Source organism: Tamandua tetradactyla, chromosome 4 (assembly GCF_023851605.1).
Source record: "Tamandua tetradactyla isolate mTamTet1 chromosome 4, mTamTet1.pri, whole genome shotgun sequence".
Lineage (NCBI taxonomy): Eukaryota > Metazoa > Chordata > Mammalia > Pilosa > Myrmecophagidae > Tamandua > Tamandua tetradactyla.
This window is the reverse complement of record NC_135330.1, coordinates 143247962-143261589: the sequence shown is the minus strand read 5'-3', so window position 1 is coordinate 143261589 and position 13628 is coordinate 143247962.

Below are 13628 nucleotides of genomic sequence, written 5' to 3'. Positions count from 1 at the left end.
TCCTTCAGGATACTCATAGAAACATCTCTGTCTTTCAGACGGCGCTTAAGCTTCTTGTTTGAAGCCTTAAGCCCATCCCTTTCACCCCTTAATGTAGCCAGTGTATCTAACAACAACCAACCAACATCTCTATACCTCTTATTTCTACAAAACTCTGTAAAGGTGTCAAAAACATTATCCCCCAGAGCCTGGCTTCGTACAAGCGAAGCATTAGGAGAATCGAATGGTGATAGTTTGACTATCTCTTTTGCCAACTCAGTCCATGGATTGGGAGTGTCATTCTGAGTATGGGAATCAGAGTCCTTTGTGTCTTTGAGTCCAGTCAGAGTGGAAAACCATTCATAAAAACCCATTTTTAAGATGCTGTTTCTTAAGAACCACTCCTGGTACCAAGATGTATTAGTTAGGGTTCTAGAGAAACAGAATCAATAGGGAACACTCACAAATATAAAATCTATAAAAGTGTCTCATGTGACCACGGGAATGCAGACTCCAAAATCCACAGGGCAGGCTGTGAAGCCGACGACTCTGATGGAGGGTCTGGATGAACTCCACAGGAGAGGCTCACCAGCCAAAGCAGGAATAGAGCCCGTCTCTACTGAATTCTCCTTAAAAGATTAGACTAAGGATCATTAATGCAGAAGACACTCCCCTTTGGCTGATTACAAATGGAATCAGCTGTGGATGCAGCTGACGTGATCACGATCTAATTCCATGAAATGTCCTCATTGCAACAGACAGGCCAGCACTTCCCCAACCAGATAAACAGGTACCACAACTTGGCCAAGTTGACACATATCCCTGACCATGACAGCAACTCATCTAGTTTTCTAAATGAAAACAATTTAGTTTTCTGAGGAATCACCAAACTGTCTTCCATAGCAGCTGAACTGTTTTACATTCCCAGCAACAGTGAGTAAGTGTTCCAGTTTCTCTGCATCCTCTCCAACATTTATAGTTTCCTGTTTAATAGCAGCCTTTCTTATAGGTGTGAGGTGATTTCTCATTGCCGTCTTAATTTGCATTTCCCTTATAGCCAGTAGAGATAAGCAGCTCTTCATGTGCTTTTTAACCACTTGTATTTGCTCTTCTGAAAAGTGCCTATTCATTTCCTTTGCCCATTTTATCAGGGGTTGTTTGTTCTTTTGTTGTTGAGCTGTATAATTTCTTCATGTACATGGGCTAACAAGCCTTTATCTGATATGTGGTTTCCAAATATTTTCTCCCATTGAATTGGCTGCCTCTCCACCTTTTTAATAAAGTCCTTTGAGGCACGGAAGCTCTTGATCCTGAGTTCCCATTTGTCTATTTATTTTATTTATTTTATTTATTTTTTTGCAGCTTGTGCTTTAGGAGTAAAGTTTAAGAAGCTACCTCCTATTACTAGATCTTGAAGATGTTCCCTGTGTTAGTTAGATTCAGTTGTCAACTTGGCCAGGTGAGCATACCTAATCTTGTTGCTGCGGACATAAGCCAACGGTACGTGAACCTCATCTGTTGCCAATTACATCTGCAGTCGGCTAGGAGGCGTGTCTGCTGCAATGAGTGACGTTTGACTTAATTGGCTGGTGCTTAAATGAGAGATCGCAACGTAGCACAGCCTAGCAGCTTGGCATTCCTCATCTTAGCACTTGCAGCTCAGCCCGGGCCCTTGGAGATGGAGAAAGAATTCACCCCGGGGAAAGTTGTTGGAACCCAGGGGTCTGGAGAGAAGACCAGCAGAGACCATCCTGTGCCTTCCACGTAAGAAAGAACCTCAGTGGAAAGTTAGCTGCCTTTCCTCTGAAGAACCAACAAAATAAATCCCCTTTTATTAAAAGCCAATCCGTCTCTGGTGTGTTGCATTCCGGCAGCTAGCAAACCAGAACATTCCCCTACATTTTTTCTAGAAGTTTTATGGTACTGAGTTTATATTTAACTAGTGTGCCAAGTCCACTCAATGGATTAATAAAAGACTCTTCAACAAATGGTGCTGGGGAAACTGAATGTCCATATGAAAAAAACATAATTATATCCCTCTCTTACACAATATAAAAATTAACTGGAAATTGCTTAAGAACCTAAATATAAGCTAAAACCCATAAAACTCAGAAGAAAACATAGATGGAATTTTTCAGGTCCTGCTATGTGGCAAAGGACCCTTAGACATGATATCAAAAGAATTAGCACCAAAAAAATAGATAAAATGAACTTCTTCAAAATTAAAAACTATCGTGCCTCTCTGATACAAGTTTACAAACCACTATTCTGTCTCCCTGCACATTTCCAAACCCAAATTATAGTATAATTTTTATAGACATTTGAAAGGGCAATTAAACTCAATTTGTGTAAAGTCAACAATTCCTATAATTCAATAGACATGTTGAACTGCTGTGATCAAGTTCATACATGCACATGGTAAAACAGCTGTCACAACTGCAGCACAGATGACCATCACTGTAAGAAGTCACCTGATGTCATAAACAGGACAATTCCTCAAGATGTTCCATATGAAAAAATATCATTTCAGAATTGATCAAATTTGGACCACACCTGACAATCAGATAAGTTTGTCATCACATTTGTGATTGGCCCAGGGAATTCTCCAGACCCAGGGCCACCCAGCAGTCCTCAGGCTACAGGACTGAATCTCTCACCATAGCTGTAACTCATTCATGGCACATCACCTTGCCTATTCTGTATCTTATTTATCTTAATAGCAATATGTCTCAGCAGTCTTCCTACTGCATGTGTAAATACTTTGTAGTCGTCCCTGCACTGCATTGCCAAACCACCGTCCTAAAATATTGCCTCTTTGCCATAAAGGCTAACATAAAAAGTTTTACATAAATTGGCCCAATCTGTCCCCAGTGTAGAATAATTCTATTCACTTCATCAAAAATCATGACTACCCTATCCAACTGTGTTTCTATGAGCTAGGCACTTAATTTACTTGAGTTTCGGTTTTCTCATATTTTAAATAAGAGGTTCTGTAAGGTCTCTTTAAGCCAAAGATTGAAAATTCTATGTTGTGAGATTCAGGTAAATGTGTGAATTGGCCATATGAAATGAAGATGGAATGGGAGAATTGTGGCAAATTGGAGCATTTAAAATCTTTCTGAATGCATTCACGTTCAGAGTCTCTAATTTATTGTGCTTTGTTTTCTTGTGTGAGTTTTATCTTAAATATGTGGGCAGGCCAAATTTGGACAAAAGCCTAAGTGTATGTGAACGTTGATTTAAGATCTAAAAACCTCTATGATTCTAGGATCAATGTCCATGCTCCTTTCCAGTTCTGCATCTTTACTTATTTGCCCATCGATCACAGCCACTAGTTACTGTGATCCCTTCAACACATGCACACAATCAAACATATTCTTGATGAGACTGAAATACAATTAGAACATTCAATTAACGCAAGGTGGCTGCAAAGGATACAGTTGCTGGTACATTGGGAGTTTGAAGGGGATCTCTGATATGAGATTGCACACTATGAATTAAAAGTAGACAGTATAAAATTTTACCTATTAGCTTGCTGATGTCACATAACATTCTTGAACTTCAGCTTTCTCATCTTTAAAATGGAGATAAATATGTTCTATATAACTCATACGCTTCTTTTGATGATCAAATATCATGATGACAACAATAGCAGCTAATATTTTTTGAGCACTTAACATATTCACGAACTTCCCTTTATGTTTTACATACATCATCTCATTTAAACTTTAGTTAAACCTGTAAGACAAATATAAAAAGCTTCATTTTACAGATTGAAAAGTTGATGTTCAGAAGGCTAAGTAACTTTACCGAAGTCATACAGCTAACTGATGGAAGATGAATTTAGATGCAAGCCTATGTGACTTTAAAGCACCCAGCACTTTATTGTTATCCTCCACTGTATTAGTTTCCTATTGCTGCTGTGATAAATTACCATAAATTTAGTGGCTTAAAAATATATACACGTCCAAGAAGATGGCCAACTAGAGTAGCTTGGATTAGCCCTGCTCCACGGAAAAGTTAGAGAAGGGTCATGAGGGCAACAAAGGTGGCAATTAGGGAGGGCAGCTGACCTGGGAGAGCCTTCTAACCACATGCAGCAGCCCTGGTTGCAGAGGCCGAGGAACTGAGAGGCAGAAAGCTGGAGCCTGGCACGGAGGTGCTGGGCTCTCAGGGAGCATGGGACTAGGAAGTAATCAGGCCATGTTCCTTAGGTGCCGCTACCCTCAACAACCCAACCCCATGACCGGTGACTCACCCCACACCCCACTCACCTGAACCCCATCATCTTCTCCCATTCCCTGTGCTCCAGGCGCCCCCACCCAGTGCGTGTATCTGCCCCACACCTCCACCCCAGGTGCAGCCCAACACACCTCTCCTGCACCCCACCCGAGCACTACTTCCCCCTCCCTGTTCCCTGCAGGCTGTTGCTAAAGCATCAAGTTGCAGGCACTAACCTCCAGATTTAGGCTACCTCTGACCCCTGTCCATAGTTTGCACAGCCTCACCCCACCCTCCCTGAGCTCAGTGCATCCCTTATAGCACTCCCAAGAACATGCATACACACGGCCCCCAATCACGTCATTCAGCTCTGGGAACTGCACTTTACAGCAGTCCTAGAACTGCACATGCACACAGCCCTCAGCCTCACATCCCAGCTCTGAGAAAGTGCCGACCCACACAGCCCGATCACATCTGCCCCAATCCACAAAGGTGTAAGGTCAACCTGCTGCCAAGCTCTATGCCTGTGCACAAAAGTCGCATGCCTTAAGCCAGCACACACCAGTGTTATACCCCCAGACCAGTGCACTCACACAGCTACACCCTCCCTGGCTGCTGGGCACCCACGTTCACAAGCATCAGCATAACATCCCCACCTGCGTCCATACCTGCCCTGAAACAATTCACCATACTAAGTCCTCCATCCTGTGCCTTAATTCCTGCTGTACAACCATCCGGCAAACACAAAGCCTTAGACTATTGAAAGAAATCAACTCCCAAAGTAAATCAATCAAGATATTTACATGCAACGAAGACAGCAGAAGATCACTAAGCATATCACAATGCAGACAGATATAGCCCTGCCTAACAACAAAATTAAAACACCAGAGGAGACACAGATATTGGAACAACTAATCAAAGATGTTCATACAACTCTATTTAATAAAATAAGTGGGATAGCAAATGACGTAAAGGAGATCAAGAACACAATAGATGAGCACAAAGAGGAATTTGAAAGAATAAATAGAAAAACAGGAGAAATCACAGAGATTAAAGACTCTGTTGACTAAATAAAAACCATACTAGAGGCACACAACACCAGATTTGAAGAGACAGAAGAAAGAAAAAGTGATATAGAGGACAGGATAATTGACTGCGAAGACTCAAAATAGCAAATAACAAAAAATATGGAAAAAATTGAACAAGAACTCAGGGAAATGATAGACAAAAGAAAGTGGACACATATAAGGATCATTGGTGTCCCAGAAGGAAAGGAGAGGAGTGAAGGGCAAGGAAGAGTAGTTGAGGACATAATAGGGAAAGCATCCCAATCCTCATAAAGGACATAAATATACAAGTCAAAGAAGCCCAAAGAACTCCAAACAGAATAAATCCCAATAGATCTTCCCCAAAGCACATGCTAATCAATCTGTCAAATGTTGAAGAGAGGCAGAAAATCATGAAAGTGGCAAGAGAAAAACAATCTGCTACATAAAAGGGAAATCAAATAAGACTGAGTTCAGACTACTCAACTAGCACCCTGGGGGCAAGAAGGCAGTGGTATGATGTATTCAAGATCTTGAAAGACAAAGACTTCCAGCCAAGAATTCTGTACCCAGCCAAATTGTCCTTCAAAATTGCCTCTTTCATAGGCAAAGAAGTCCTGAAAGAATTTGTTGACAAGAGACTGGCCCTACAAGAAATACTGCCAGCTGAAAAAAGAAAAAAAAAGACAGTTCTTCCAGATGAAATAAAACAGACAGGGGAGGGAGGTTTGGAGGACAGCACGTAACTGAAGAGCACCACTAAGGGTAATTTAAAGAATACAAAGAGAAAGAGGGAAAAGAATATATAGATCTGACAAATAAAAAAAAGATAAGATGGTGGAATCAAGAAATGCCTTTTCAGTAATAACTTTGAATGTTAATGGACTAAACATACCCATTAAGAGATACAGATTGGCAGACTAGATTAAGAAACATAATCCAGCTATATACTGCTTTAAAAAGACTTGTTTTAGACAAAAGATTGCAAATAGGTTGAAAGTGAAATGATGGAAAAAGATTTTCCATGCAAGTTGTAACCAAAAGAAAGCAGAAGTAGCTATACAAATATCAGACAAAATAGACTTAAAATGTAAAGACATCATAAGAGACAAAGAAGGCCACTACATACTAATTAAAGGGTTAATTCACCAAGAAGACGTAACAATCATAAGTGTTTATGCTCCCAATCAAGGAGCTCCAAAGTAGATGAGACAGACATTGGCAAAACTACAGGGAGCAATACATGTTTCAATGATAATAGTGGGAGATTTCAGTACACCTCTCCTCTATACCAGACAGAAGATCAACAAGGAAATAGAGAAGTTAAGTAAGTTGATAAATGAATTAGACCTAGCAGACATATATAGGTCATTGCACCCCAAAGCACAAGGTTATACATTCTTCTCTAGTGCTCATGGAACATTCTCCAGGACAGATCATATGCTGGGATACAAAACAGGTCTTCATAAAATAAAAATATTAAAATTATTCACTGCACTTTCCTGATCACAGTGGGATGAAACTGAATCTCTATAATCACCAAAGAATGAGAACATTCACAAATATATGGAGATTAAATAACACACTCTTAAACAACCAGTGGGTCAAAGAAGAAATTGTTAGAGAAATCAGTAGCTATCTGGAGATGAATGAAAATGAGAATACAACTTATCAGAACTTATGGAATGTGGCAAAGGCTGTGCTGAGAGGGAAATTTATTGCCTTAAATGCCTATACTAAAACACAAGAGCAAAAATTGAGGGCTTAGAGCTGACCTGGGGGAACTTGAGAAAGAACAGCAAATTAACTCCAAAGTGAATAGAAGAAGAGAAATAACAAACATTAAAGCAGAGATAAATGAATGGGAGAACAAAAGAACAATAGAAAGAATAAATAAAACCAAAAGTTGGTTCTCAGAGAAAATCAATAAAATTGATGGTCAACAAGCAAGACTGGTGAAGAAAAAAAGACAGAAGATGCAAATAAACAAAATTTGAACAGGGGGTGGGCTAACACAGAACCTGAAGAAATGCAGAAATCATAAGAGGACACTATGAACAACTAGAAGCCAAAATACCAGACAACTTAGATGAAATGGACAAATCCTGGAGACACACAAATAAGCTACACTGACTCAGGAAGAAATAGAAAATCTCAACAAACCAATCACAAGTAAAGAGATTCAATCAGTCATCAAAAATCTTCCTACAAAGAAAAGCCCAGGGCCAGATGGCTTCACAGGAGTTTTATCTAACATTTCAGAAAGAACTAACACCAATCCTGCTCAAACTTTTCCAAAAAACAGGAAAAAGTAACTCTACCTAACTCATTTTATGAAGCTAATATCATTTTAATACCAAAACTGGGTGAAGATGCTATAAGAAAGGAAAACTACAGGCCAATCTTCCTAATGAACATGGATGCAAAAATTCTCAATAAAATATTAGCAAATTGAATACAACAGCACATTAAAAGAATTATACCCGAATGCAAGGATGGTTCAACACAACAAAATCAATTAATGTAATACAGCACATTAACAAATCAAAAGGAAAAAATCACATGATCATCTTGATTAGTGCTGAAAAAGCATTCAACAAAATTCAGCATCCTTTCCTGATAAAAACACTCCAAAAGATAGGAACCAAAGGTAACTACCTTAATATGATAAAGGGAATATATGAAAAACCGATAGCCTGCATTGTACTCAATGGAGAGAGACTGAAAGCCTTTCCCCTAAGGTCAGGTACAAGACAAGGATACCCACTGTCACCACTATTACTCAATATTGTGCTAGAAGTTCTAGGTAGAGCAATCAGGCAGGACAAAGAAATAAAAGGCATCCAAACTGGGAAGGAAGAAGTAAAATCACATATGTGCAGATGATATAATACTATGTTTGGAAAACACAGTAATCTACAGTAAAGTTACTTGAGCTAATAAACACATTCATCAAGGTGGCGGGATATAATTAATGTACAAAAATCAGTAACGTTTCTATACACAAGCAATGAGCTAGCTGAGGAGTCAGTTAAGGAAAAATTCCATTTAAAATAGCAACTAAAAGAATCAAATACTTAGGAATGAACTTAACTAGGGATGCAAAGGACTTGTACACAGAAAACTATATAACATTGCTAAAAGAAATCAAAGGAGATCTAAATAGATGGAAAGGCATTCACTGTTCATGGATAGGAAGGCTAAATATAGTTAAGCTGTCAATTCTCCCCAAGTTGATCTATAAATTTGACACAGTACCAATCAAAATTCCAACAAACTACTTTGCAGATTTGGAAAAGCTAACTACCAAATTCATCTGGAAGTGAAAGAGACCCTGAATAGCTAAAAGCATCCTAAAAAAGGAGAATGAAGTGGGCGGATTAACACTCCCTGAGTTTAAAACCTATTATAAAGCCACAGTGGCCAAAACAGCATGGTACTGACACAGAAACAGAAGGATTGACGAATGGAATTGAATGAAGAGTGCAGAAATAGACCACCGAATATATGGTCAACTGATTTTTGACAAGGCCCCCAAATCATCTGAACTGGGAGAAAATAGTCTTTTCAATAATTGGGCATGGAAGAACTGGATATTAATAGCCAAGAGAATGAAAGAGGACCCCTATCTTACACCTTACACAAAAATTAAATCAAAGTGGACAAAACACATAAATATAAGAACTAGCACCAAAAAGCTTCTAGAAGAAAATATAGGGAAACTTTTTCAAGACCTAGTTACAGGAGGTAGCTTCCTAAACTTTACACCCAAAGCAGAAGCAACAAAAGAAAAAATATATAAATAAGAACTCCTCAAAATCAAATGCTTCTGCACCTCAAAAGGCTTTGTCAAAAACGTGAAGATGCAGCCAACTCAATGGGAGAAAATATTTAGAAATTACATATCAGACAAAGGTTTGATTTCCTGTATATATAAAGAAATCATACAACTCAACAACAAAAGAACAAACAATCAAATTATAAAATTGGCTAAAGATATGAATAGGCATTTTTATGAAGAGCAAATACAGATGGCTCAAAAGCACATGAAGAGATGCTCATTATCAATGGCTATAAGAGAAATGCAGATCAAGACTACAATGAGATGCCACCTCATACCTAAAGGAATGGCAGCTATTAAACAAACAGGAAATTGTAAATGTTGGAGAGGATGTGGAGAAACTGGGACACTTATGCATTGCTGGTGGGAGTGTATAATGTGCAGCCACTATGAAAGACTGTTTGGCAGTTCCTTAGGAAAGTAAATAAAGAGCTGTCCTATGATCCAGCAATAGCACTACTTGGTATATACCCAGAAGAGCCGAAAGTAACAACACAAACAGGCATTTGCACACCAATATTCATAGCAGCATTATTCACAATAGCCAAAAGATGGAAACGAACCAAATGCCTATCAACAGACAAGTAGATCAACAAAATGAGGTATATACATATGATGGAATATTATGCAGCAGTAAACCAACATGACGTCCTGAAGCACATGAAAAAAATGGATGAGCCTTGTGGACATAATGCTTTGTGAAATTAGCCAGGCACAAAAGGGTAGATACTGTATGAGTCCACTTTTATGACCAGCATAAAGGTATAATCAGAGGCTTATAATACGGAAGATAGGGGACTTAGCGATACATAGAAGCTTGATATGGGTGAACAGTTAGCTAAAGAGGTTGAACTCCAATGTAAGGGAATAGATAGGAGCAAAGGGGATTCTCTAGGGGGTCTGGAAGTAATATTACCATATTTAAGATGAACAAGATTGAAAGGGGTTGCATAGACCTACGTGTTCCACTGACTCAAACTAGAAATATGAATGAGTTCTCATAGGAATTTCTTCAAGGATATGATTCTTGTATAACGTATGTTTGCATCCAGGATACAGGGGGAAAGCTGCTACTACATGCTATGAGCTATGTTCAAAAGGAAACCATCAGTACTACCACAGCAACAGCTGAGTTAAGTAATGGGTGAGGGACCAGAGTTACAAGGAGGTTTACATTTCTCATTTGGCAAGGGGGTATTTATTGGTTTTTTGTCTCTTGGGAACATTGAAATTATCTAAAATTGAGACTGCTGATGGACTGTGAACTTTGGGCCCTCTACATGATGCCCAATGAATGCAGGTGACTGAAGGATGCACTGATGGAGCAGTAGGTTGGCAAACGATGGGGTATACTTATGAATGAATGTTGTGCTGCTACAAAAAGAAATAAAGTCGTGACGCATGTAACGATGTGAATGCATATGTGGGACATTTGGTGAGCCAAAATAAGCCAGAAACAAAAAACAACAGTGGTGTAGTTACTTTTAGAAAATACTTATAAGAAAACAAGAGCCTAGATAATAAGTTTTTAGAGCAGACGTATTAAGTCCGGAGTGGTGATTATTATTTCTGGATTTAGAGAGGCTGTTTATATAAATAACCAGACAGTTAGAGATAAGAAGGAAGCTGAACAGGTTGGGCTTAAAGGAATTCAGAACAAAGGGGTAAGGAAGACAGTGACTATGTTTTAGAACCACACATACTCTTTGAGACCAAATGGAAGAAAGGTTTATTTGGTCTGGAATTGAAAATTTCTGTGGTTCTTAATCTAATTCAACCTATCTGTATAGGTCATTTGGACAACTGAAACACAGGAAGAACAGAATAAGAAAGAGATCCTTTAATCCTGTATAGATTATTCTAATGCCTGGAAATATCCTAGAGTATATTAAGCAAATAATCAAAAAGTACTGGCAAAGTCCCCTGAGGAAGGCGAGAATGAATATGGAACTATTAAACCTTACCATCAGGAAACCCCCTGGTACTGTGTCAAACTTTAGGGATACCTAAATCAATGGGTTATGCCCTCGATCATGAGGCTTACACTTGTGAAGCTTATGTAGGTAGCAAAGAAGCTTCAACTATCTATAAGCATGACTAAGAGTTACTTCTCAGTACCTCTGTTGTGGCTCAGATGTGGCCTCAGTCTCTCTAAGCCCAACTCTGCAAGTGAAATTATTGCCCTCCCCCTGCATGGGACATGACATCCAGGGCTGAAAGTCTCCCTCAGGATGTGGGAAGAAGACTCCCAGGAATGAATCCAGACCTGGCACCATGGGATCAACAATTACATCCTGATCAGAAAGGGGAAAAGAAGCATAATTAATGAAGTATCAGTAGCAGAGAGGGTTCAAATAGAGTCGAGAGGCTACTATGGAGGTTGCTCTTATGCAAGCTTCAGGTAGACCTTGCTACCTATCATAACCTGCCAACCTCCAACCAGGACCATTTCAGACAATCCTAAAGAACACCTAGGGCAATATATAAGATTCCACAAGGGTTCCAGGCACTGAGTAACTTGCCAGAAACCTACAACCTCCTGATGGGTCCCTGGTCCAGATAAGTCTTGAAACCTACCCCCGCCTCTCCAGAACATCAGATAGTTCCATCTCCCCACCCCATATTAATGACAGACCCTTCCAATATCAAAAACTTAGAATTGCCATAGCTCAAAGAACCCCAAAGAGAGGTATGGAAAGATCAAAGGTGGTGGTGGAATTATACATAGAAGATAGGACTTAACAAACACATCTCTTTTAGTCTCCAGGGTCTTAGAGCAGCTAAAAGTAAAAACCTAAAATTGTGAAATTGTAAACCATGTCAAAGTCTGAAATATGTTCTACAACTAATTCTGGTGCTGTGCTTTGAAATTTGTAGCTTTTTTGTATATATGTTATTGTTCACAAAGAAGGAAAATAAAGTCGATTGTGATGATAAAAAAGTATTTAAGCCCACTTGCCTCCTATATTCTGGAGCAGCTAGAAGGAAAAATCTGAGATGATGGTATGTAGTCCATGACAAACTCTGGGATCTGTCCTGTAACCACTTGTTGAAGAGTGCTTTGAAAACCATTGCTCTTTTATTTCTTTACTTTTTGTGTTAGTTAAATTCAGTTGTCAACTTAACCAGGTGAGCATACCTCGTTCTGTTGCTGCGGACACAAGCCAATGGTACATGAACCTCATCTGTTGCTAATTACATCTGCAGTCAGCTAGGAGGCGTGTCTGCTGCAATGAGTGACGTTTGACTTAATTGGCTGGTGCTTAAATGAGACAGCACAACATAGCACAGCCAAGCAGCTCGGCATTCCTCATCTCAGCACTAGCAGCTCAGCCCAGGCCTTTGGAGATACGGAAAGAAGTCACCCAGGGGAAAGTTGTTGGAACCCAGGGGCCTGGAGAGAAGACCAGCAGAGACCATCCTATGCCTTCCACGTAAGAAAGAACCTCAGTGGAAAGTTAGCTGCCTTTCCTCTGAAGAACCAACAAAATAAATCCCCTTTTATTAAAAGCCAATCCGTCTCTGGTGTGTTGCATTCTGGCAGCTAGCAAACTAGAACACTTTGTATATATGTTATACTATACAATAAAAAAAGTTAAAAAAAAATTACCACTCACAATTGGGTGGGTCACATCTCCATAGAAACAATCAAAAACTCCCACCCAGCAATACCGAATGAAGATTAAAAAACTTGCTTTTCTAGGATACACAACAGATTCAAACCGCCCCAGATGCTGATCCTTTTATGGCTTTTTATAAAATAAAAGCTTATTTATTTAAAAGAAAAACCATACACACACAAATTTATTATCTTATAGTTCTGAGGGTCAGAAGTCCAAAGTTTGTCTCATTGTGCTAAAATCAGGGGTTCACTAGGGCTGTGTTCCTTTATAGAGGCTCTATGGGAAAATCTGCTTCCTTTCTTTTTTCAGCTTCTAGAGGTCACGTGCATTCCCTGGCTTGTGGCACCATGCCATGCTCCATCTTTAAAGCAAGCAATGGCTTGTTGAGTCTTTCTCACAGTCATACTCTGATTCTTCTACTCCCCTTATCCACATCGAAGACCACTGTGATTACATAGGTCCTGGTCCTGGTCCAGGATGATCTCATTTTAAAGTTAGCAATTAGTAGACCTAATTCCATCTACCATCTTACTATGTAACATGACATATTCACAGATTCCAGGCATTAGGATGAGAAATCTTTGGGGAAGGCATTATTCCTGTCTACGACCACACCCACTGGTTATTATATAGTATAGCATAATTTTTCTTCAGCGTTTTTTCAAACAAGTCTTGTTGCATCATCCTTAGTCTTGTTGTATTCCTCCTACACGGTATATGTCCCCATCTCTTCCATTTGGTCCTAGTGACTCTCTGCTAAGCACACAATTATACCTGTTATGGCCACCACAAAGGACACTGGAGCAAAAATAGCAATGCATCATTCTGGACCCAGTTCCAGGGGTATGATCCAAGCAGGCCAATCACAGTCCTCTGAAAATTGGGATGGAACACAAACTCTCTCTCTTTCCCCTTGGA